The sequence below is a fragment of the Giraffa tippelskirchi genome, chromosome 11 (assembly GCF_054371585.1).
Source record: "Giraffa tippelskirchi isolate mGirTip1 chromosome 11, T2T-mGirTip1v1.2.pri, whole genome shotgun sequence".
Taxonomy (NCBI): domain Eukaryota; kingdom Metazoa; phylum Chordata; class Mammalia; order Artiodactyla; family Giraffidae; genus Giraffa; species Giraffa tippelskirchi.
The window spans coordinates 128896412-128918794 of record NC_137285.1 but is presented as its reverse complement, the minus strand read 5'-3'; the positions used below and the strand labels follow the sequence as shown (position 1 = coordinate 128918794).

The following is a 22383-nucleotide window of genomic DNA, read 5'->3' as shown; positions in this document are numbered from 1 at the left end:
ATTAATCTATGACAAAGGAGGCGACAATATACAATGGAGAAAACACAGTCTCTTCAATAAGAGGTGCTGGAAAAACTGGACAGTTACATGTAAAAGAATGAAATTAGAACATTCTCTAACACTATATACAAAAATAACATTCTCTAACACTATATACAAAAATAAACTCAAAATGGATTAAAGACCTAAGTGTAAGACTAGAAATACAAAACTCCTAGGGAAAAACATAGGCAGGACACTCTTTCACATAAGTTGTAGCAATATTTTTTGGATCCATACCCTGAAACAAAGGAAATAAAAGCAAAAACAAACAAATGGGACCCAATTAAACTTAAAAACTTTTGCACAGCAACAATCACCAAATGAAAACACAACCTATGAAATGAAGAAAATATTTGCAAATGATATAACAAATAAGGGGTTTATATCCAAAATATGTAAATAGTCCATACAACTAAAAAAAAAACTTGATCAAAAAATGGGTAAAAGAAATGAATAAATATTTATCTTAAGAGGACATACAGATAGCCAACAGGAAGATGAAAAGAAGCTCAACATTAGTCATCATCAGGGAAATGCAAATTAAAATCACAATGATATATCACCTCACACCTGTCCGAATCAGTTTAGCTCAGTTCAGTAGCTCAGTCGTGGCCGACTCTTGCGACCCCATGAATCTCAGCACTCCAGGCCTCCCTGTCCATCACCAACTCCCGGAGTTTACCCAAACCCAAGTCCGTTGAGTCAGTGATGCCATCCAACCATCTCATCCTCTATCGTCCCCTTCTCCTCCTGCCCCCAAACCTTCCCAGCATTAGGGTCTTTTCCAATGAGTCAACTCTTCGCATGAGATGGCCGAAGTATTGGAGTTTCAGCTTCAACATCAGTCCTTCCAATGAACACCCAGGACTGATCTCCTTTAGAATGGACTGGTGGGATCTCCTTGCAGTCCAAGGGACTCTCAAGAGTCTTCTCCAACACCACAGTTCAAAAGCATCAATTCTTTGGTGCTCAGCTTTCTTCACCGTCCACCTCTCACATCCATACATGACCACTGGAAAAACCATAGCCTTGACTAGATGGACGTTTGTTGGCAAAGTAATGTCTCTGCTTTTAAATATGCTATCTAGGTTGGTCATAACCTTCCTTCCAAGGAGTTGCTGCTGCTGCTAAGTTGCTTCAGTTGTGTCCAGCTCTGTGCGACCCCATAGACGGCAGCCGACCAGGCTCTCCCGTCCCTGGGATTCTCCAGGCAAGAACACTGGAGTGGGTTGCCATTTCCTTCTCCAATGCATGAAAGTGAAAAGTGAAAGTGAAGTCACTCAGTCGTGTCCAAGTCTTAGCGACCCCATGGACTGCAGCCTATCAGGCTCCTCTGTCCATGGGATTTTCCAGGCAAGAGTACTGGAGTGGGGTGCCAGGGAAGCGGCTTTTAATTTCATGGCTGCAATCACCATCAGCAGTGATTTTGGAGCCCCCAAAAATAAAGTCTGCCACTGTTTCCCCATCTATTTCCCATGCAGTGATGGGACCAGATGCCATGATCTTAGTTTTCTGAACGTTGAGCTTTAAGCCAACTTTTTTACTCTTCTCTTTCACTTTCATCACGAGGCTCTTTAGTTCTTCTTCACTTTCTGCCATAAGGGTGGTGTCATCTGCATATCTGAGGTTATTGATATTTCTCCCGGCAATCTTGATTCCAGCTTGTGCTTCTTCCAGCCCAGTGTATCTCATGATGTACTCTGCATATAAGTTAAATAAGCAGGGTGACAATATACAGCCTTGACGTACTCCTTTTCCTATTTGGAACCAGTCTGTTGTTCCATGTCCAGTTCTAACTGTTGCTTCCTGACCTGCATACAGGTTCCTCAAAAGGCAGGTCAGGTGGTCTGATATTCCCATCTCTTTCAGAATTTTCCACAGTTTATTGTGATCTACACAGTCAAAAGCTTTGGCGTAGTAAATAAAGCAGAAATAGATGTTTTTCTGGAACTCTCTTGCTTTTTCAATGATCCAGCGGATATTGGCAATTTGATCTCTGGTTCCTCTGCCTTTTCTAAAACCAGCTTGAACATCTGGAAGTTCACAGTTCACATATAGCTGAAGCCTGGCTTGGAGAACTTTGAGCATTACTTTACTAGCGTGTGAAATGAGTGCAACTGTGTGGTAGTTTGAGCATTCTTTGGCATTGCCTTTCTTTGGGATTGGAATGAAAACACCTCTTCCAGTCCTGCGGCCACTGCTGAGTTTTCCAGATTTGCTGGCATATCGAGTGCAGCACTTTCACAGCATCATCTTTCAGGATTTGAAATAGCTCATCTGGAATTCCATCACCTCCACTAGCTTTGTTTGTAGTGATGCTTTCTAAGGCCCACTTGACTTCACATTCCAGGATGTCTGCCTCTAGGTGAGTTATCACACCACTGTGATTATCTGGGTCGTGAAGATCTTTTTTGTACAGTTCTTCTGTGTATTCTTGCCATCTCTTCTTAATATCTTCTGCTTCTGTTAGGTCCATACCATTTCTGTCCTTTATCGAGCCCATCTTTGCATGAAATGTTCCCTTGGTATCTCTAATTTTCTTGAAGAGATCTCTAGTCTTTCCCAATCTGTTGTTTTCCTCTATTTCTTTGCATTGATCGCTGAGGAAGGCTTTCTTATCTCTCCTTGCTATTCTTTGGAACTCTGCATTCAGATGGGAATATCTTTCCTTTTCTCCTGTGCTTTTTGCTTCTCTTCTTTTCCCAGCTATCTGTAAGGCCTCCTCAGACAGCCATTTTGCTTTTTTGCATTTCTTTTCCATGGGGATGGTCTTGATCCCTGTCTCCTATACAATGTCATGAACCTCTGTCCATAGTTCATCAGGCACTCTATCAGATCTAGTCCCTTAAATCTATTTGTCACTTCCACTGTATAATCATAAGGGATTTGATTTAGGTCATACCTGAATCGGAGAAGGCAATGGCACCCCACTCCAGTACTCTTGCCTGGAAAATCCCATGGGTGGAGGAGCCTGGTAGGCCACAGTCCATGGGGTCGCTAAGAGTAGGACACGACTGAGCAACTTCACTTTCACTTTTCCCTTTCATGCACTGGAGAAGGAAATGGCAACCCACTCCAGTATTCTTGCCTGGAGAATCCCAGGGATGGCGGAGCCTGGTAGGCTGCCGTCTATGGGGTCGCACAGAGTCGGACACGACTGAAGCGACTTAGCAGCAGCAGCAGCAGCAGCAGCATACCTGAATGGTCTAGTGTTTTTCCCTACTTTCTTCAATTTAAGTCTGAATTTGGCAATAAGGAGCTATCCTCAAAAGAACACAAATAAGAAATGTTGGTGAAGATGTTGAGAAAGGAGAACCCTCATACACTGTTGGTGGGAATGTAAATTGGTGTAGCAATTGTGGAAAGCAGTACAGAGGTTTCTCAAAAAACTTTAAATAGGACTGCCATAATACCCAACAATTCCATTCCTGGGTATATATCTGAAGCAAGCAAAAATGCTAATTAAAAAGATATATGCACCCCTTATTCACAACAGCATTATTTATAATTGCCAAGATATGGAAGCAACCTAAGTGTCCATGGATGGATTTGGAGAGCATTATTGCGAGTGAAATAAGTCAGACAGAGAAAGACAAATACTGTATGGTATCACATACATGTGGAATCTAAAAGTTACAACAAACTAGTGAATATAACAAAAAAGAAGCAGACTCACATATAGAGAACAAACGTCTGGTTACCAGTGAGGAGAGGGAAGTGGGAGGGGCACTATAAGGGGGAGGGGAGTAAGAGGTACAAACTATTATGTATAAAATAAGCTGTGTGCTGTGCTTAGTTGCTCAGTCATGTCTGACTCTTTGCGACCTCATGGACTGTAGCCCGCCAGGCTCCATGTCTATGGGGAATTCTCCAGGCAAGAATATTGGAGTGGCTTGCCATGCCCTCCTCCAGAGTATCTTTCCAACCCAGGAATCAAACCCAGGTCCTCTTTATTGCAGGAGGATGTTTTACCATCTGAGCCACCAGTGAAAGTGAAAGTTGCTCAGTCATTTCCAACTCTTTGCGACCCCATGGACTATACATACAGTCCATGGAATTCTCCAGGCCAGAATACTGGAGGGGGTAGCTGTTCCCTTTTCCATGAGCCACCAGGGAAGCCCATAAAATAAGCTACAAGGATACAACATGGGACAACAAGGGAAATATATTATTAGCGGCATCTGGGTTTTACTATCATCACTTGTTTATAATTAATTATTTATAATAACTGAAAATGGAATATAACCTTTAAAAATTATGAATCGCTATACTGCACACCTATAACTTATTTATCAAATATACTTCAGTTTTAAAAAGTGGCTCAGCCAGTAAAGAATCTGCATGTAATGCAGGAGACGCAGGAGGCATGGGTTCAACCCCTGGATCAGGAAGATTCCCTGAGGGAAGGAAAAATGGCAACCCACTCCAGTGTTCTCACCTGAAAAATCCCATGGACAGAGGAACCTGGTGGGCTACAGTCCAAAGGGTTGTAAAGTGTTGGACACAACTGAGCACGCATGCACAGAAAAAGAATGCCAGTTAATAAATGTAGAAGGAATGAGGGACACAGAAAATCCCCATCAGAACACCACAGTAGCAATCGCCACAGGCAAGATCCACTGCTGAGTGCTAATGTCAGCAGATGAAACTTTTAGGAGAAACAGGATATTTGCATAGTTTTACACTATCTCCCCACAAAGCGTCATTCATTACTGTAGTGGTTATAAATGTTTTAATGCTCTTCCCTTCAGAAGGTAGAGTTTAATTCCTCTCCCACTGAGTGTGGGCAGGACTTGGCATCTCACTTTTGAGGAAGAGAATATAAAGACATCTGACCGCACCTTAATCAAGTGATCAAGGTTAATATCACCAGTAATGACATAAGTTGACATCATAGACTCCTTGATAATGATACAACTAGACAACTGGAAGGGCACTTCATCTCTGTGGCGTTTTCCCCTCACATTGGTAACTACAGTCTACTCATGAGAAAATGTTGGACAGACCTTCATAGAGGGACATGGTACAAAAACCTGACCACTTCTCAAAACAGTCGAAGTTATAAAACACAAGGAAAGACAGAGGAGCCTAAACACAATTGCAGTATTCTGGATTAGATCTTGGAGCAAAACTCTGAATAAAATCTATAGCTGAGTTCCTGAGTTCATTGTATTGTAACATGGTATTGTACTGAGCATGGCCCCATCAGAACATCAGAATAAGACACAGTTTCTCCCTCAGTCATTCTCTCCCAGCAGGAAGCTTCCATAAGCCTCTTATTCTTCTCCATCAGAGGGCAGACAGATGAAAACCACAATCACAGAAAACTAACCAATCTAATCACGTGGACCCAGCCTTGTCTAACTCAATGAAACTATGAGCCATGCCGTGTAGGGCCACCCAAGACGGACGGGTCATGTGGAGAGTTCTGACAAAATGTGGTCCACTGGAGGAGGGAATGGCAAACCATTTCAGTATTCTTGCCTTGAGAACCCCATGAACAGTATGAAAAGGCAAAAAGATAGGACACTGAAAGATGAACTCCCTAGGGTGGTAGGTGCCCAGTATGGTAATGGAGATCAGTGGAGAAATAACCCCAAAAAGAATGAAGAGACGGAGCCAAAGAGAAAACAACACCCAGTTGTGGATGAGACTGGTGATGGAAGCAAGGTCTGATGCTGTAAAGAGGAATATTGCATAGGAACCTGGAATGTTAGATCCATGAATCAAGGCAAATTGGAAGTGGTCAAACAGGAGACGGCAAGAGTGAATGTCGACATTTTAGGAATCAGTGAACTAAAATGTACTGGAATGGGTGAATTTAACTCAGATGACCATTATCTCTACTACTGTGGGCAAGAATCCCTTAGAAGAAATGGAGTAGCCATCATGGTCAACAAGAGTCTGAAATGCAGTACTTGGGTGCAATCTCAAAAACAACAGAATGATCTCTATTCATTTCCAAGGCAAACCATTCGACCTTGTTGAATAGTAATCCAAGTCTATGCCCCGACCAGTAATGCTGAAGAAGCTGAAGTTGAATGATTCTATGAAGACCTACAAGACCTTCTAGATCTAACACCCAAAAAAGATGTCCTTCTCATTATAGGGTACCAGAATGAAAAAGTAGAAAGTCAAGAAACACCTGGAGTAACAGGCAAATTTGGCCTTGGAATACAGAATGAAGCAGGGAAAAGGCTAATAGAGTTTTGCCAAGAGAACACACTGGTCATAGCAAACACACTCTTCGAACAACACAAGAGACGACTCTACACGTGGACATCACCAGATGGTCAATACCAAAATCAGATTGATTATATTGTTTGCAGCCAAAGATGGAGAAGCTCTATACAGTCAGCAAAAACAAGACCGGGAACAGACTGTGGCTCAGATCATGAACTCCTTATTGCTAAATTCAGACTTAAATTGAAGAAAGCAGGGAAAACGACTAGACCATTCAAGTATGACCTAAAACAAATCCCTTACGATTATACAGTTGAAGTGACAAAGAGATTCAAGGGACTAGATTTGATAGACAGAGTGCCTGATGAACTATGGGCAGAGGTTCGTGACACTGTACAGGAAACAGGGATCAAGACCATCCCAAAGAAAAAGAAATGCAGAAAAGCAAAATGGCTGTCTGAAGAGGCCTTACAAATAGCTTTGAAAAAAAGAGAAGCAAAAAGCAAAGGAGAAAAGGAAAGAAATACCCATTTGAATTTGAATAAGAATATACCCATTTGAATTTGAATAAGAAAGCCTTCCTCAGTGATCAATGCAAAGAAATAGAGGAAAACAATAGAACGGGAAAGACTAGAGATCTCTTCAAGAAAATTAGAGATACCAAGGGAACATTTCATGCAAAGATAGGCTCGATAAAGGACAGAAATTGTATGGACCTAACAGAAGCAGACCTACAAGACCTTTTAGAACTAACACCCAAAAAAGATGTCCTTTTCATTATAGGGGACTGGAATGCAAAAGTAGGAAGTCAAGAAACACCTGGCGTAACAGGCAAGTTTGGCCTTGGAGTACAGAATGAAGCAGGGCAAAGGCTAATAAAGTTTTGCCACGAGAACACACTGGTAATAGCAAACACCCTACTCCAACAACACAAGAGAAGACTCTACACGTGGACATCACCAGATGGTCAATACCAAAATCAGACTGATTATCTTCTTTGCAGCCAAAGATGGAGAAGCTCTATACAGTCAGCAAAAACAAGACCGGGAGCAGACTGTGGCTTGGATCATGAACTCCTTATTGCCAAATTCAGACTTAAATTGAAGAAAGTAGGGAAAAACACTAGACCATTCAGGTATGACCTAGATCAAATCCCTTATGAGTATACCGTGGAAGTGACAAATAGATTTAAGGGTCTAGACCTGATAGACAGAGTGCCTGATGAACTATGGACAGAGGTTCGTGACATTGTACAGGAGACAGGGATCAAGAAAATCCCCATGGAAAAGAAATGCAAAAAAGCAAAATGGCTGTCTGAGGAGGCCTTACAGATAGCTGGGAAGAGAAGAGAAGCGAAAAGCAAAGAAGAAAAGGAAAGATATTCCCATCTGAATGCAGAGTTCCAAAGAATAGCAAGGAGAGATAAGAAAGCCTTCCTCAGCGATCAGTGCAAAGAAATAGAGGAAAACAACAGATTGGGAAAGACTAGAGATCTCTTCAAGAAAATTAGAGATATCAAAGGAACATTTCATGCAAAGATGGGCTTAATAAAGGACAGAAATGGTATGGACCTAACAGAAGCAGAAGATATTAAGAAGAGGTGGCAAGAATACACAGAACTGTACAAAAGAGATCTTCACAACCCAGATAATCACGATGGTGTGATCACTCACCTAGAGCCAGACATCCTGGAATGTGAAGTCAAGTGGGCCTTAGAAAGCATCACTACAAACAAAGCTAGTGGAGGTGATGGAATTCCAGTTGAGCAATTTCAAATCCTCAAAGATGATGCTGTGAAAGTGCTGCACTCGATATGCCAGCAAATCTGGAAAACTCAGCAGTGGCCACAGGACTGGAAGAGGTCAGTCTTCGTTCCAATCCCAAAGAAAGGCAATACCAAAGGATGCTCAAACTACCGCACAATTGCACTCATCTCACATGCTAGTAAAGTAATGCTCAAAATTCTCCAAGCCAGGCTTCAGCAATACATGAACCGGGAACTTCCAGATGTTCAAGCTGGTTTTAGAAAAGGCAGGGGAACCAGAGATCAAATTGCCAATATCCGCTGGATCATCAAAAAAGCAAGAGAGTTCCAGAAAAACATCTATTTCTGCTTTATTGACGATGCCAAAGCCTTTGACTGTGTGGATCACAATAAACTGTGGAAAATTCTGAAAGAGATGGGAATACCAGACCATCTGACCTGTCTCTTGAGAAACCTGTATGCAGGTCAGGAAGCAACAGTTAGAACTGGACATGGAACAACAGACTGGTTCCAAATAGGAAAAGGAGTACGTCAAGGCTGTATATTGTCACCCTGCTTATTTAACTTATATGCAGAGTACATCATGAGAAATGCTGGGCTGGAAGAAACACAAGCTGGAATCAAGATTGCCGGGAGAAATAGCAATAACCTCAGATATGCAGATGACGCCACCCTTATGGCAGAAAGTAAAGAAGAACTAAAGAGCCTCTTGATGAAAGTGGAAGAGGAGAGTGAAAAGGTTGGCTTAAAGCTCAACATTCAGAAAACTAAGTTCATGGCATCCAGTCCCATCACTTCATGGCAAATAGATGGGGAAACAGTGAAAACAGTGGCAGACTTCATCTTTTGGGTTCCAAAATCACTGCAGATGGTAACTGCAGCCTTGAAATTAAAAGACCCTTGCCCCTTGAAAGGAAAGTTGTGACCAACCTAGACAGCATATTAAAAAGCAGAGACATTGCTATGCCAGCACAGGTCCATCTAGTCAAGCCTATGGTTTTTCCAGTAGTATCGTATGGATGTGAGATTTGGAATATAAAGAAAGCTGAGTGCCGAAGAATTGATGCTTTTGAACTGTGGTGTTGGAGAAGACTCTTGAGAGTCCCTTGGACTGCAAGAAGATCCAACCAGTCCATCCTAAAGGAGATCAGTCCTGAGTGTTCATTGAAAGTATTGATGTTGAAGCTGAAACTCCCATTCTTTGGCCACCTGATGCAAAGAGCTGACTCATTGGAAAACACCCTGATGCTGGGGATAATTGACAGCAGGAGAAGAAGGGGAAGACAGAGGATGAGATGGTTGGATGACATCACCTATTCAATGGATGTGAGTTTGAGTAAACTCCAGGAGTTGATGATGGACAGGGAGGCCTGGCGTGCTGCAGTCTGTGGAGTCACAAAGCCTCGGACACGACTGAGCGATTGAACTGAACTGAATTGGATTAGATCTTGGAACAAAATCTATAGCTGATTTCCTGAGTTCATGGTATTGTACCAAGGTTAATATTTTAGTTTTGGTAAATGTACCGTGGTTATATAAATGTTTAAAATAGCTGGATAAATATACTGTGGTTATATCTAAGGAAAAGATGAGTGAAACATATATAGAAAAGCTCACCTCAAATTGTTTTAACATAAAAAGTTAAAATATATGTGGCCTCTGAAATTCATACTTATAAATTCAGAGCTTTTGAAATTTTTGGTTTATTCTTATAAATATTGTATGCTTTGTTATTCTTATATTTTAACATGATAGCTTGTCATTTGGTAGGAGAACATTTAAACATAGTTATAAATACCTGGGCCAGAGGAACCTGGTGGCTACAGTCCATGGGGTTGCAAAGAGTCAGACACAACTGAGCGCACACACATATATACCTGTAATTTATTTAAAATAAGGGCTTTACCCTATTTGTAGGTCAAACAGAACTAAGATCAAATTGAATAATGATCAAGGTTAAGAAATCAGTTTTTAAGTGCACATGGATGGTTGCATTTCATTCAACATAATGCTTTTGCTGAGCAGAGAAGAACTTGTGTTTGGAATATTTCCAACAGAATATCATCCACAGAGAAAAAAATGCATAATTTCAGATTAAAGACATGAAAGGGCTCTGTAATTTCATGGTGTCACTGGGAGAAAAAAAAGTCCATTTTTTTATATTATAGTATCTTCTATTAAAAAAGTCTACATATATTTTTATATATATTCAGGAAACCCAATTGTTTTTTTTTTAAATTAACCCATCTCTAATAATTAAATATACAATATTTAATTGTATATTGAAACAATATAGTGAGTTTATAGACTATTAAAAATATCTAGATTTAAACTGGAGTGGGCAATGCCAGAATTTACAAATTGGTGGTCCATGGACTGCATTTAGCCCTGGAATATGTTTTCAATGGCTGGCATGGTTCAAATTTTTTGAATTGGTTGCCAATATTTAAAATAGTGAGTTTTTATATAAAAGTCTGAGTTTCTATTCTCTTTCAAATAGTAAGATCTAACAGCACCCAGAAGACTTTGTGACATGGCAGCACCTGGCAAGGACTAAGAGTTAGAGGCCTATTATGAGATATGCCACTGTTCCTGGGTCGTTGTTGTGGTTGTGTACTGTGCTGTGCTTAGTTGCTCAGTCATGTCCGTCTCCTTGCGACCCCATGGACTGTAGCCCACCAGGCTCCTCTGTCCATGGGGATTCTCCAGGCAAGAATACTGGAGTGGGTTGCCATGCCCTCCTGAAGGAGGTCTTTCCAACCCAGGGATCGAACCCAGGTCTCCTGCATTGCAGGCAGATTCTTTACCATCTGAGCCACCAGGGAAGCATGTGGTTTTATATAAGTCTTTCAAAATTGAGATGAAACTCACATGACAAAAGTAACCATTTCAAAATCAACAATTCAGTAGCTTTTAGTATATTTACAATGTGCCACATTCATAATGATGCAACCACCACCTCTATTTCCAAAATAACTTTTTATCCCCCCATAGTATAACTTTTCCAGTTAAGCAGTCACTCCCCATCACTTGTTTCCCCCAGCATCTGCAAATCTGCTTTCTGTCTCCTTGGATTTACCTGTTCTGGACCTTTTTATATAAATGGAATCATATCATATATGGACTTTTATGTCTGACTTTTTTCACATAGTATACTTTTTCAAGGTTCCTCAATGTTATAGCATACATCAGTGCTTCTTTCCTTTTTCTGGCTGAATAATACTCATATGTTGTTATGGACATTTGCCTGTTTCTAACCTTTTGACTACAATATTATGAGTAATGCTGCCAAGAACATTTGTGTCTAGGGTTTTGTTCGAATGAATATATTTTTTTGATATTTTCTATGGACACTAGGGTTATTTCAGCCAAAGGCCTTAACACTGCCTGTTGCTTCCCACTCTGGCCTGGTTCACTGATTTGCTTTCTCACGTTGCCCCCATTGACTTCTGAAAACTTTTAATTTTTCTTAAAAACTTGCCTCTACACTGAACTTCTTGGCCTTTTCTTCCTCAATTTTGTTCATTCTCTTATAAATATTGATTAAGGATGAGGGTTTTTATTTTCTTCTTTGACATTAAAAAATTGGGCAGTTTGAGAAAATTTAAAATTAGGCCTAGAGCTTTTCCCCTTTTACAGTAGGCAGCAATGGGATGTATGCATCTGGGTTTAATTATGGTTGGCATCTCTAAATTCTGAAGCAAAATATGCATTGCAGAGATGTCATGTGTTTCTAGCAGTGCAAGAGTATAATCACTCCAATGTATAGTCACTCCTCTGACTTTCTTTAACCTCCAGGGCTGTGTTACTACCCTCTCTCCTCCCCGCTACTCATGGGAAGGTCTTTTTTTCCAGACTTCAATCCCTCCCAGTGCCCCTCTGAATTCCCCTTATTTGCCATTTAATCATGCACTCTAAGTAATTTATGGTTTTATCTCGCCTCCCTAACTAGATTATAAAGCCCTGCTGAACAGAATCTAGTTTTGTTTATTTTTTATATGCTTCAGTGCAGAGCATATGTAATAAATATTTGAAGTAGTGACTCACGAAGTAAAAAAGTCTCTTTAAGCATGGCTAACTTCTCAGTATTAAGTTGAACAAGTTTAAAAGTGTTTAAATTCATTTCAATGTAGTACTTACCCTTAGGATTAATGAATAGCAAGTTGAAAAACAGTTTTATATTATAGGTATGGCAACTTAAGTTCCTTTTCACAAGTAATAGATGTATAAGTTGGTGATTCTAAAAATGTGTTGCAAACCATCTTATGAGAATTGTCTATGGTGTTAAAAACAGAGACCTTTAATCCCCACCCATGAATGTATATACTAATATAGTCTGATGGTTGAACCCAGGAATCTGCATTTTAAAAAAGCTCTCCTGGAGTGTTATGTACTATAAATTTTGAGAACTTCTGGGAATGTTTGGTAAGAAACTAATACCTTCATTTGGAATAATTCAGGTTGATTTTGAAGTTGAACTTAAGTTGGATACAGGGATAGTATACAACGAAACCACGTTGTTAATGAATAATCATTTCAATTTGATATTTGGGAAGTTAATCTTTTGGCATGAATCTACAAATGAATATTACAGATGTTGTATAGTTTTAATGGCGTGGAATTAATATCCTAGAAGCCTAACAAATCCCGACTAACCTGAGAATTACTGAGGTGAAACAATAAAATCATCAAAAAAATACCACTGTCTATGATCAACACAGGTTACTGCTAGGACATAATTAGATTATTAACTGCTACTTTCTCTTCCAAAAGCAGAAAATGCAATTGAAGAATTACTGCGTGACACCTTCCAATTTATAGTTAGTGTTTACAGATATTTTAAAAACTCTGCATCATTTATTGCTATTGTGAACAAGTTCTGGGATGACTTAAGGAGAGGTATTGCATTCAGATAATGCAGAGGTTTATGTCAGGGAATTAATAAACAAACCGTTAATAAGTAATCCAGCAGTATAATGAAATGATCACCAAACAATAGTGACACAGTACATTGCTTGCTGTAGCAAGTGATTAAAATGAAACAAGTTTGTTACATTTAGGATAATAAAAGGGAAGCAGCAGAGAGGGCTTTTTGTTTGAAAAAGAGGAGTTTTCTGGTGTTTTTCATCTGCATTACAATGTTTTCCTCCCTCGTGACCTTCTGACATCTTGCAGTTTTAAAATACATCACTTGTAAATGTTTCACTTGGGTAGTGGAGCAGTGGTGCCTTTCATTTATTCTGCAAAAATGTTTACATTTTTCCTGTAGGATTATATTTAATTCTTCTCTTATAGATTGATAATTCACCATATGATTTAGCAGAAGTAAATCTTCCTTCAACCTCAAGTGAATAAAATGGAGCTGTCATTTATACAGAACTAAATATGTACTAAAGACTAGGCTACGAGCTTTGTCCCTGGATCGCATTTCATCTTCATTAGAATCAGCTTGTGCAGGAAGAAAAGTGAGGGTACAGAATGCAGTAACCCATTTAAGATCATTCAGTACCTTTTTTTTTTTCTTATTTCATACATCATGTGGTCTTCCTATTAGCACTAGAAAGGGAAGTTTTTCCACTCCTAAACAGTATTTTCTCCTTCACTTAATGAAAGATATAAGCCAGAAACACTGCAGGCTGAAAAAGGGAAAGTTGGTAGTCTGGCAAAAGAAATCTTAACTTCTGGTAGAACTGAAAGCAAAGCTGAAGACAATTTCAAGGTCGAGAATCTGGGTGGCTTTTCCTGGTTCCTTGAGTCAAAAAGTGTGACCTCCTCATTTGTTTCCATTTCTAATCCTGAGAACTCCAGATATACCCAAGATCAAAAAAAAAAAAGAAAAAGAAAAAGAGAAAAAAGGCACCACATTCCAAAATCAAATAAATGATTTCTTGATTATCTGGGTCACCAGTCCCCTCCACTAACATGTATAATCAAGAGCTGATGATGCCACATATGATAAGTAATTCTTCGATGAAAAATTTGGTACTTAATTTCTTATAGCAGTTTCATTTTTGTTTTTACAAGTTTTAGTTCTGACAAACCTATTTGTGAAGAATGCCCTTTTGGTCCTCTGAGTTTTAGAATGTCATTTGAAATACTTTTAGCCATTTAAGAAAAAGGAAGACAAAGTCATGTTTCAGGGGGAGAAAAAAAGAATCCAACCAGGAGTAACAGCTTAATCCAGACTAGACAGCAGAACTCATGGACTCTGGCTGTTGAAATAACAAGTTAGCAATCATAAACTAGACTCCCGTCAAAATGAAGCTTTCACTCATTCCCTGGCCCCTCACTGTCCTCTTTTCTCTTTCATACAGCTTTTATAATGCACTTGTCAAACTAGTCGTTAAATTCACATCTGTATGCTGACCATGAGGTGTTTGGGCTTCCAAGCTGGTCAAAATGAACTGCTTTGAAGCTAGTAATCTGCTGAATTAGCTGCCTTCTTTCATGGTATTCCAGAACAAACAGATCCCCTTTAAAAAAGTCTCCACTCTTGTTGTTTCAGGTGGTTTGAGTCTGTTATTCTTACATAAAGATGTTAGGGTTCTTCCAAGAGAGGTTCAAAGAGAAATTTAGGAATAAAATGTTAAGTAGATTAAAAGGACTTTTAGTATAATGATCATGTCACTGAGTAAAAGATGAGGTTAAAATTGGCCATCACTTTACTGTGTAACCAGTTATGTGTTTTTCCTTAACTTGCATAGAAAGTCTCAAGTTAGCCCTAAGTTTTAGAAAGGTATGTCATCACCAGGACAAATGTCAGAGTAGTAATATTCACTGAGGGCTTAGTCTAAAACGTTGGGAAGTAGGCACTATTATATCTGCCATTCCTCAAATGAGGAAACTAAGGCACAGAAGGGTTATGACTGCCAAAGGGAAGAATAAAATGTTAGATTGAGGAAGCAAGGTAGCATAATGTGGAACACGGCTTCAAAGCAATGCAGAAATGATTTCAAATTCCAGCTTTGAGGCTTATCTGCTGAGTAACTTTGAGCACATTTCTTAGCTTCTGAGCCTCAATGTAGTTATCTATAAAATGGGATTATAATTTCTAGTTCTAAAGCTGGTTTTAAGGATGAATTTAAATAGTAGTAAATAATAATGATGAACATTTACTGAGTGTTTACCACGTACCAGACTTTACTCTAAGCACTTTATGTTAATTTATACAACTCCTTATGTAAGCGCTTTTATTATCTCCAATTTTATGCTCAAGGAAGCATTAGTGTAGAGAAACTACCTTGCTAGTTAATAGTTGGACTGGATTTCAAAATACCTATCATAACACTTAACATATGATAGGCATTGAAATACTATGTTATTGGTACCTAGAAAAAGGGAAATGTTGACTGTAAATCAGAATGTCAGTAATATTTCCCATTTATCATGATGCCTTTATATTGGAGGACAAGAATTTAAAAAAAATTCAAGATTCATGGGGCCTGTTTAGGGTAACCTAAACCTATGCATCAGAATGAAATAAAAAAAGAGTAAATTAATTTTGAGCAAATTCGATTTCAATCCTGTTGCAAATGATACATTGAAACAATTACTGCTACTTTTTCCTCATGGGAGACAGTCAAACGGATAAACCTAGGCAAAGTAGGGGGAATAACAATCAGGCCTAAACAGGCATCCACATGTTTGTGTGTAACTAGATTTTGTTGTCATCTAAATGAATTTAATAAGTATCTTAAAATTATGTTTGGGGACTGTTTTTCTTTTGTTTGTTTTTTGTAAATCTACATTTTTTGACCATGAATGACTGCCATGTCAGTTGCTTTTTAAATATAGTCAGTCCTCTGAAACCCATTTTCTCTTTTCCTTTTCTGTCTCCTCAGCCAACACACACACACAATGCTATACAAAGTATAGCTTTTAAAACTCCATCATTAAGCATAAAAAGTCCAAGGAATGTTTGGAACTGGTACACTGGAGCCAAAAAGGTTTATCACATTCTAAAAAAGAATCTTTGGCATTAATGGAGAAACCAGAACCAACTGTAAAGCATAATTACTGCACAAACAGGCAGTATGTGTGAAGCTATGATCATTCCTTTAATCTCTCATACCAGAAAAAACCTAGACAATGTGTCTGTTGTTTAAATTCCCACGCACACTACTCCCATATCCTGCTAAAACATTGCTTTGTTTATACATACATTTATATAAAACTCAAGCAAACACCCAAGCTCAACTTCTTGGAAATATGGTTTGAGTTCTTAAAGTTGATTCAGCATTTTGGCTTCTCATGCAGGTTGAAAAATAAAGGTGGGTCACAGAACTAGTTTTAGGGCTTCGATTTCAACAACAAAATGGTCTCATGCAAATAGGTGGTTACTTCTTATTTCCAAGCAATAACTACCACTTCAAGAAGCTATGTCATATACTCTCTTTAGGAAGGAAAGTCCCTATATTTTGCATTTTTGAAACTAATTTCCCAACAGTCACATTAAGTGTCTTAAATGTCTTCCTAACCAATGAAGATTTCTCACACTGACAATTTTTTTTGGTGCACTATGAAGAATTGCACATCAAAAATAATCACAATCATGATAGCTAAAATCAATGGGCATTTACTGTGTTCCAAGCACCTTGCTAATCTTTTATGATCATAGCTCACAGAATTCGTTCAACACTTCCTCTAGGTAGATGCTTTTACTGTACTAATCTTACTGCTGTTATTTGCTAAGTTGTGTCCAACTCTTTTGCAACCCCAGAGACCATAGCCCACCAGATTCCTCTGTCCATGGATTTTCCAGGCAAGAATACTGAAGTGCGTTTCCATTTCTTTTTAGTCTCCTGCAATGCTGGCGGATTCTTTACCAGTGAGCCACCAGGGAAGCCCCATACTCAATTTACTGGTGATTTTTGTCTGTATCAAATTCATTAAAAACACCATGACCCAGCTCTTCAGTTTTTAGAGAAAACATCTTTTCTTGAGAATTCATCATAATTATCATGCTTCAATTATCAATTCCTATGAATTTTCACAAAACACATTCATTTCTTCAGCGCGTAGTTTTAGACCAATATTATAAGCTTGGAATTTCACTATTCTGTTTGCTGGGCTTACAGAGATCAGTAGAGTATTTTTCCTATCCTCAGGACTCCTTGTATAGGAGAGAAGGTAAAAACAAGCAAAAAATTATTGCATAATAATGCAGTGACAGAAATACATGCAAGACGTAGAGATGGCAGGGAGGAAGAAACGCGGGAGAAGGACGCAAGCATCAAAGAAGAGCAGCTGAATGAGCTTATGTACAAATTGGAAATTAAAAGGAAAAAAGGCAGGCAGGTGAGGAAAAGAGGAAAGACATGCCACATGTACAACGTGGACAAAGGCATAAAGGCATGGAGCCACTTGGTATATTTAACAAACAAGAATCCATCATAGAATATATTATTGGCAGTCAAGTCTGAAGGGGAAGGGGAGTAAAAGATGGTAGGTGTCTGACTGTGAAGGTCTAAGGAAGCGATGCTAAGGGGGTTAGACTTTATTTCATAGATAATCAACTTGTGTAGGTTTTAAATGGTTCCGAGACAACAGGCTTATGTTTGAGAAAATTTATGTCAATTGTCGCTGTGTATACACTGTTGACACTGTGTATAAAATAGATAACTCAGGAGAACATACTATACATTACAGGGAGCTCTACTCAATGCTCTGTGGTGACCTAAATGGGAAGGAAGTCCAAAAAGGAGGGGATGTGTATGTGTATGGCTGATTCATTTTGCTGTACAGTAGAAACTAACACAATTGTAAAGCAGCTATATTGCAATAAGAATTAATTAAAAAAATAGTCACCGTGGAAACATTTGAGTCTTTAGAAGTTAGACTTGGGTAGTATAAAAGGAAAAGTAAGGGAAGATTTGAGAGATATTTAGGGGTCAGAATCAGCAGAATGTGTCTGATGTGAAAGTCAAGAAAAGAATTTAGGGTGACTGAGATTTCAGAGCTGGCAAAAGTATCCCTTAGTACTTCCATAGTACAAGTAACAATCCCCTTGAACTCCAGGATAACAGAGGATTAAACACAGAGGTTTACTTCTCTCCTCTAGAAAGAATCCAGAGGTGGATGGTTTATGCTAGTATGGCTCCATGGGGTCAGTAAGGACCTAGGCCCCTATCTTTCCACTCCATTCTCTTGCTACATAGCTTCCAACCTCAAAGTCACCTCTTGTTCTAAGATGGATGCTGGCCTTTGGTCATCATTATGCCCATGTTTCAAGACTGAAGATGGAGAAAAGACCAAAGCACAGAGATGAGTCCCTACATTGGTTTCCTTTAAGAAGTCTTCCTGGAAACTCCAGACAACACTTGTACATCATGGGTCATTGCTTAGTAACATGGCTTTCTTTAAATGCTAGGAAGACTGAGAAATAAGTCATTCTGAGCAGTATGGTACCAGATAAAAATGGGACTTTCACTTACAAGGGAGGAAGAGAGGAAGTGTGGTTCTGGGGTGACACCTGGTATATGGCATATGGTGCATGAGGCTTGGTAAAAGATGATACCACAAGGAGAAAAACCAGGAAAAAAAGAACCTTTGCAGGATATTAAATAAACAGAGGAAGAGGATCCAATGAGAAGGAATGATTGGGAGGCAGAAGCAGAATTAGGAGAAATGACATAAAAGAAGCCAAAGAAGGGAGAACGATCAGAGAATGATCAGAAGTGCCAGCTATTACAGATTGGTTAAGTAAGATCATAAATCAAAATGTCTACTGGATTTGGTAGGTGGAGGTCATCATTTAGTTGGTTTGCTAAAGATCAGTTTTACTGGAGATACGGGGGCAGATACAGTGGGTTAGAGCATGAATTGAGGATTAGAAAAAAGCTGACTGTAGACACACTTTTCAAAAATTTGGTGGGTGTGAAAGAAGGCTATAGTTATGAGAGAGGCTCCTTTGTTGGCCCAGTACTTTAGAAGAGTGATCAATACTTGAATGTGTTATTGGCTAATGAGAAGGAACTGGTAGGAAAAAAAAAAAAAAGAGGTTGAAGACACAAGTGAGAGTCCTGAGTCCATCTGCATGTCAGAATAGACGTTCTGAAACTGAAACAGCTACAATTCAAGAGTGAAATTTTTCAGAAGAAACGGCTGAACTGACATGAAATTGGGGAACCTACAGGGAGGGACCTGAAACAACATGAAAGGAGGAACTCTGGCTGATAAACCCGCTCCAGTTCTGGCTTTTGTCCTGAGGTTTTCTAAACCTTGGTGATACCAGGTTTCTCTTTTGATGGCTGCATAGGGTGCGGGGCACAGGATAGGACACGAGGTCCTGCCCATGCAGCATTCCCAGTAGAAGAAACACACGTAAATGTGGGACATCAAAGGCTAAAACTCCGTATGAGTGAACAAAAAGTGAATTTTGCCATGCACAAAAAGGTATTTTCTTTCTTCTCTCAACAGTTGCGTCGAATGAAAGTGGATAATACCACCCTGAGAATTTATGAGTACATACCTGTTTGCACAACTCGAAGAAGTTAATTTTAAAATAGTTTTTAAAGGGTTACTGTATAACAAAGGGAACCATAGCCAATATCTTGTAATAATCTGTAATGGAAAATAATTTCAAAAATAATATATGTGTATATGTATAATGGTGTCATCTTGCTGTGCACCTGACACACTGTAAGCCAACTATACTTTAATAAAAAATATATATATTTAGAAAAAATAAAATAAAATAAAATAGTTTTTAACTGGTAGTGTTTTCCAAGTCACTGACAAAAGCAATGTAACTCCTTTCTGAAGGAAATCAGCTCTACATCAACTCCCAAAGTTCTAGGAAAAATTTGCAGCTCACAGTTACAAGTCAGAAAATACATAAGGACACCAACTCAAGACTTTTGCTTCTGATCAAGATGGAGTAATGGGGGCCTGAGATAGTCTCCCATCTGAATAACTGAAAAAAATAGAAAAAGGAAAAAAAAGAAACTACAATTTTCCAGACTTTGGAATTAGGCAATGAAAGACAGTGATCTCCAACAGATGAGAAACAAGCTAGTTGAGCCCTATGTTTGCTTCAATTATTGCCAGAAAAGAACACCCAGCCCAGGTGCATGGATGTGAACCCAGGTGGAGGGCAGTGGTTGGCTTGAGGTGAGGAGGTAGAACTGGAGATCTGGGGAGGTCAAGGTGATGGACATGACATGGCAGCATACTAGAGAGGGGAGTGCTTAGTCGCTCAGTCATGTCCAACTCTTTGCAACTCTTCAGACCGTCACCTACCAGGCTCCTCTGGGATTTTCAGGCAAGAATACTGGAGTGGGTTGCCATTTCCTTCAGGGGATCTTCCCGACCCAGAGATCAAACCTGCATCTCCTGCATTGCAGGCGGATTCTTTACCCACTGAGCCATCAGGGAAGCCCAAGAGAGGGGAGAGCTGTGCAGAGGCAGGACTCTGGAGGTCTGCAGAGAGTCCTCCTAAAGTTTTCAGATAAGTACTGATCAGTGCATACCTGTGAGCAAACTACCTGATGCTGGGGAAAGAGTCACCTACAATGTTTAGAGGATACAGTCCCCAAGGCTCACATAGTGCTGGTAATAGTTCCTGATTCCACCAGACAGAGTCCAAGCCTTGTAATCCTAGCCATCTGGGAGGGTACTCAGAAGAGTTTTGCCTCTGTAAAACTGGACACAAAACTGGACACAATTAGTCCAAGAATGAATGCTTTTGCAGTTTCACATAGCAAAACTTAAAAGCAAGACCAACAGAATCGAATAGTTTCCAAGTAACTTATTATAATTGCACCCCAGAAGAAGACTAAGGGAGATTTAATAGTCAAAACCTGGAAATAAGTCAATGTCCATCATTGTATAATAAATAAATGTGGTATATCATACAATGGAACACTGCTGTAATAAAAAGAGAATGCATTATAGATGTACACCATGGATGCATCACAATATACTGACTGAAAGGAGCCAGACCCAAAAGAATACACACTATACAATTTCATTTATGTAAACTTTTAGGAAATGGAAGCTAATCATTACTGACAAAAGTAAGTGGTTGCTTGGAGATAGGGGTATGAATTGGCAGGGAAGATATTTTTTATAATTATTTTTTAAATTTTTGGTTGCATTGGGTCTTCATTGCTGCCCAAGGGCTACTCTGTAGTTGCAGTGCATGGGCTTCTCTTTGCAGTGGCCTCTCTTGTTGCAGAGCACAGGCTCTAGGCCTGTGGGCTTCAGTAGTTGCAGCGCGTGGGCTCTGGAGCACAGGTTCAGTAGTTGTGGCACACAGGCTTTGTTGCTCCATGGCATGTGAGATCTTCCCGGACCAGGGATCCAACCCATGTCCCCTGCACTGGCAGGTGGATTCTTATCCACTGTGCCAGCAGGGAAGCCTGGCAGGGAAGTTTTGAGAGATGATTCACAAAGATCCAGAAGAAAATCTGGAGGTGGGGGTAATGGATGTGTTCACCATTTTGATTGTGGTGATGCTTCACAGATGTATACAGTGGACCCTTGAACAATACTGGGTTTGAACCTGCATGGGTCCATTTGTTTTTTCAACAGTACATTCTATAGTACTACACTGATGCATGATTGGTTAAATCCACAGATGGGGAACCATGGACATGGAGAGTCAACTATAAGTTACTGGTGTTTTTCAACTGAGTGGAAGGTCAGCACCTGAACCCCTGTGCTGTTCAGGGTCAACTTATACATATGTCAAAATTGATCAAATTGTACATCTTAAATATGTGCAGTTTATTTGATCTCAACTATGCTTCAGTAGTATCTTAAGATAAAACACACACACACACAAGGAAAGGAGGAGCCACAAATAAGGATCATCAGAAATGACAGCTGAAACACTAACTTTTACTACAGAAAGAAACTTAATTTGATAAGAGCAACTACAAAAACATAAAGCAAAAGCATTTTATGATGAAATGTTACAAGTATTTCCTTCAAGATTAGGAAGAAAACCAAGATTGACTAGCACCTGAATCCACTGTATATCCAGGCCAGTAGGGTAAAATAGGAAAAAGAAATAAAAATTATAAAGACTAGAAAGAAAAAGGATCATTATTGATTTTAAATAATTCTAAAAGTTTCTACAGAAATCATTTTACTTAATGAGAGTAAGGCAAACTGGCTGAATATGGTGTCAATATAGGAAAGTCAGATGCATTTCTAATTACTCAGCAGTGATCAGTTAGTTGCCTTTTTATAATGTCAACATAAAGTATAAATTTCTAAGGAATATACACCCTTTCATGGAGGAAATGATAAAACACTATTGAATATCATTAAAGACAATGTGAAGGGAGAGATATACCATAATCTTAAGTAGAAAAACTCAGAGCTGTAAAGTTGCCAGGTTACTCCAGATTTATTGATAGATTCAATATAATTGAATAGACTCAATA

General features: G+C 39.2%; 1 protein-coding gene across 4 annotated transcripts in view; it reads left to right on the top strand.

The window, feature by feature from the left end:
• Positions 1 to 22383, top strand: part of CCDC34 (coiled-coil domain containing 34) — a 104851-nt gene that overhangs the window by 58587 nt on the left and 23881 nt on the right. For 2 of the 4 annotated variants that reach the window (XM_081544074.1, XM_081544069.1), the window contains one exon: positions 16788 to 16899. The exons of the other annotated variants lie outside the window; for them this stretch is intronic. The gene's annotated coding sequence lies outside the window, so the exon portion shown is untranslated. Of the gene's footprint in view, positions 1 to 16787; positions 16900 to 22383 lie in introns of those variants that run through there. 4 annotated transcript variants of the gene reach the window in all.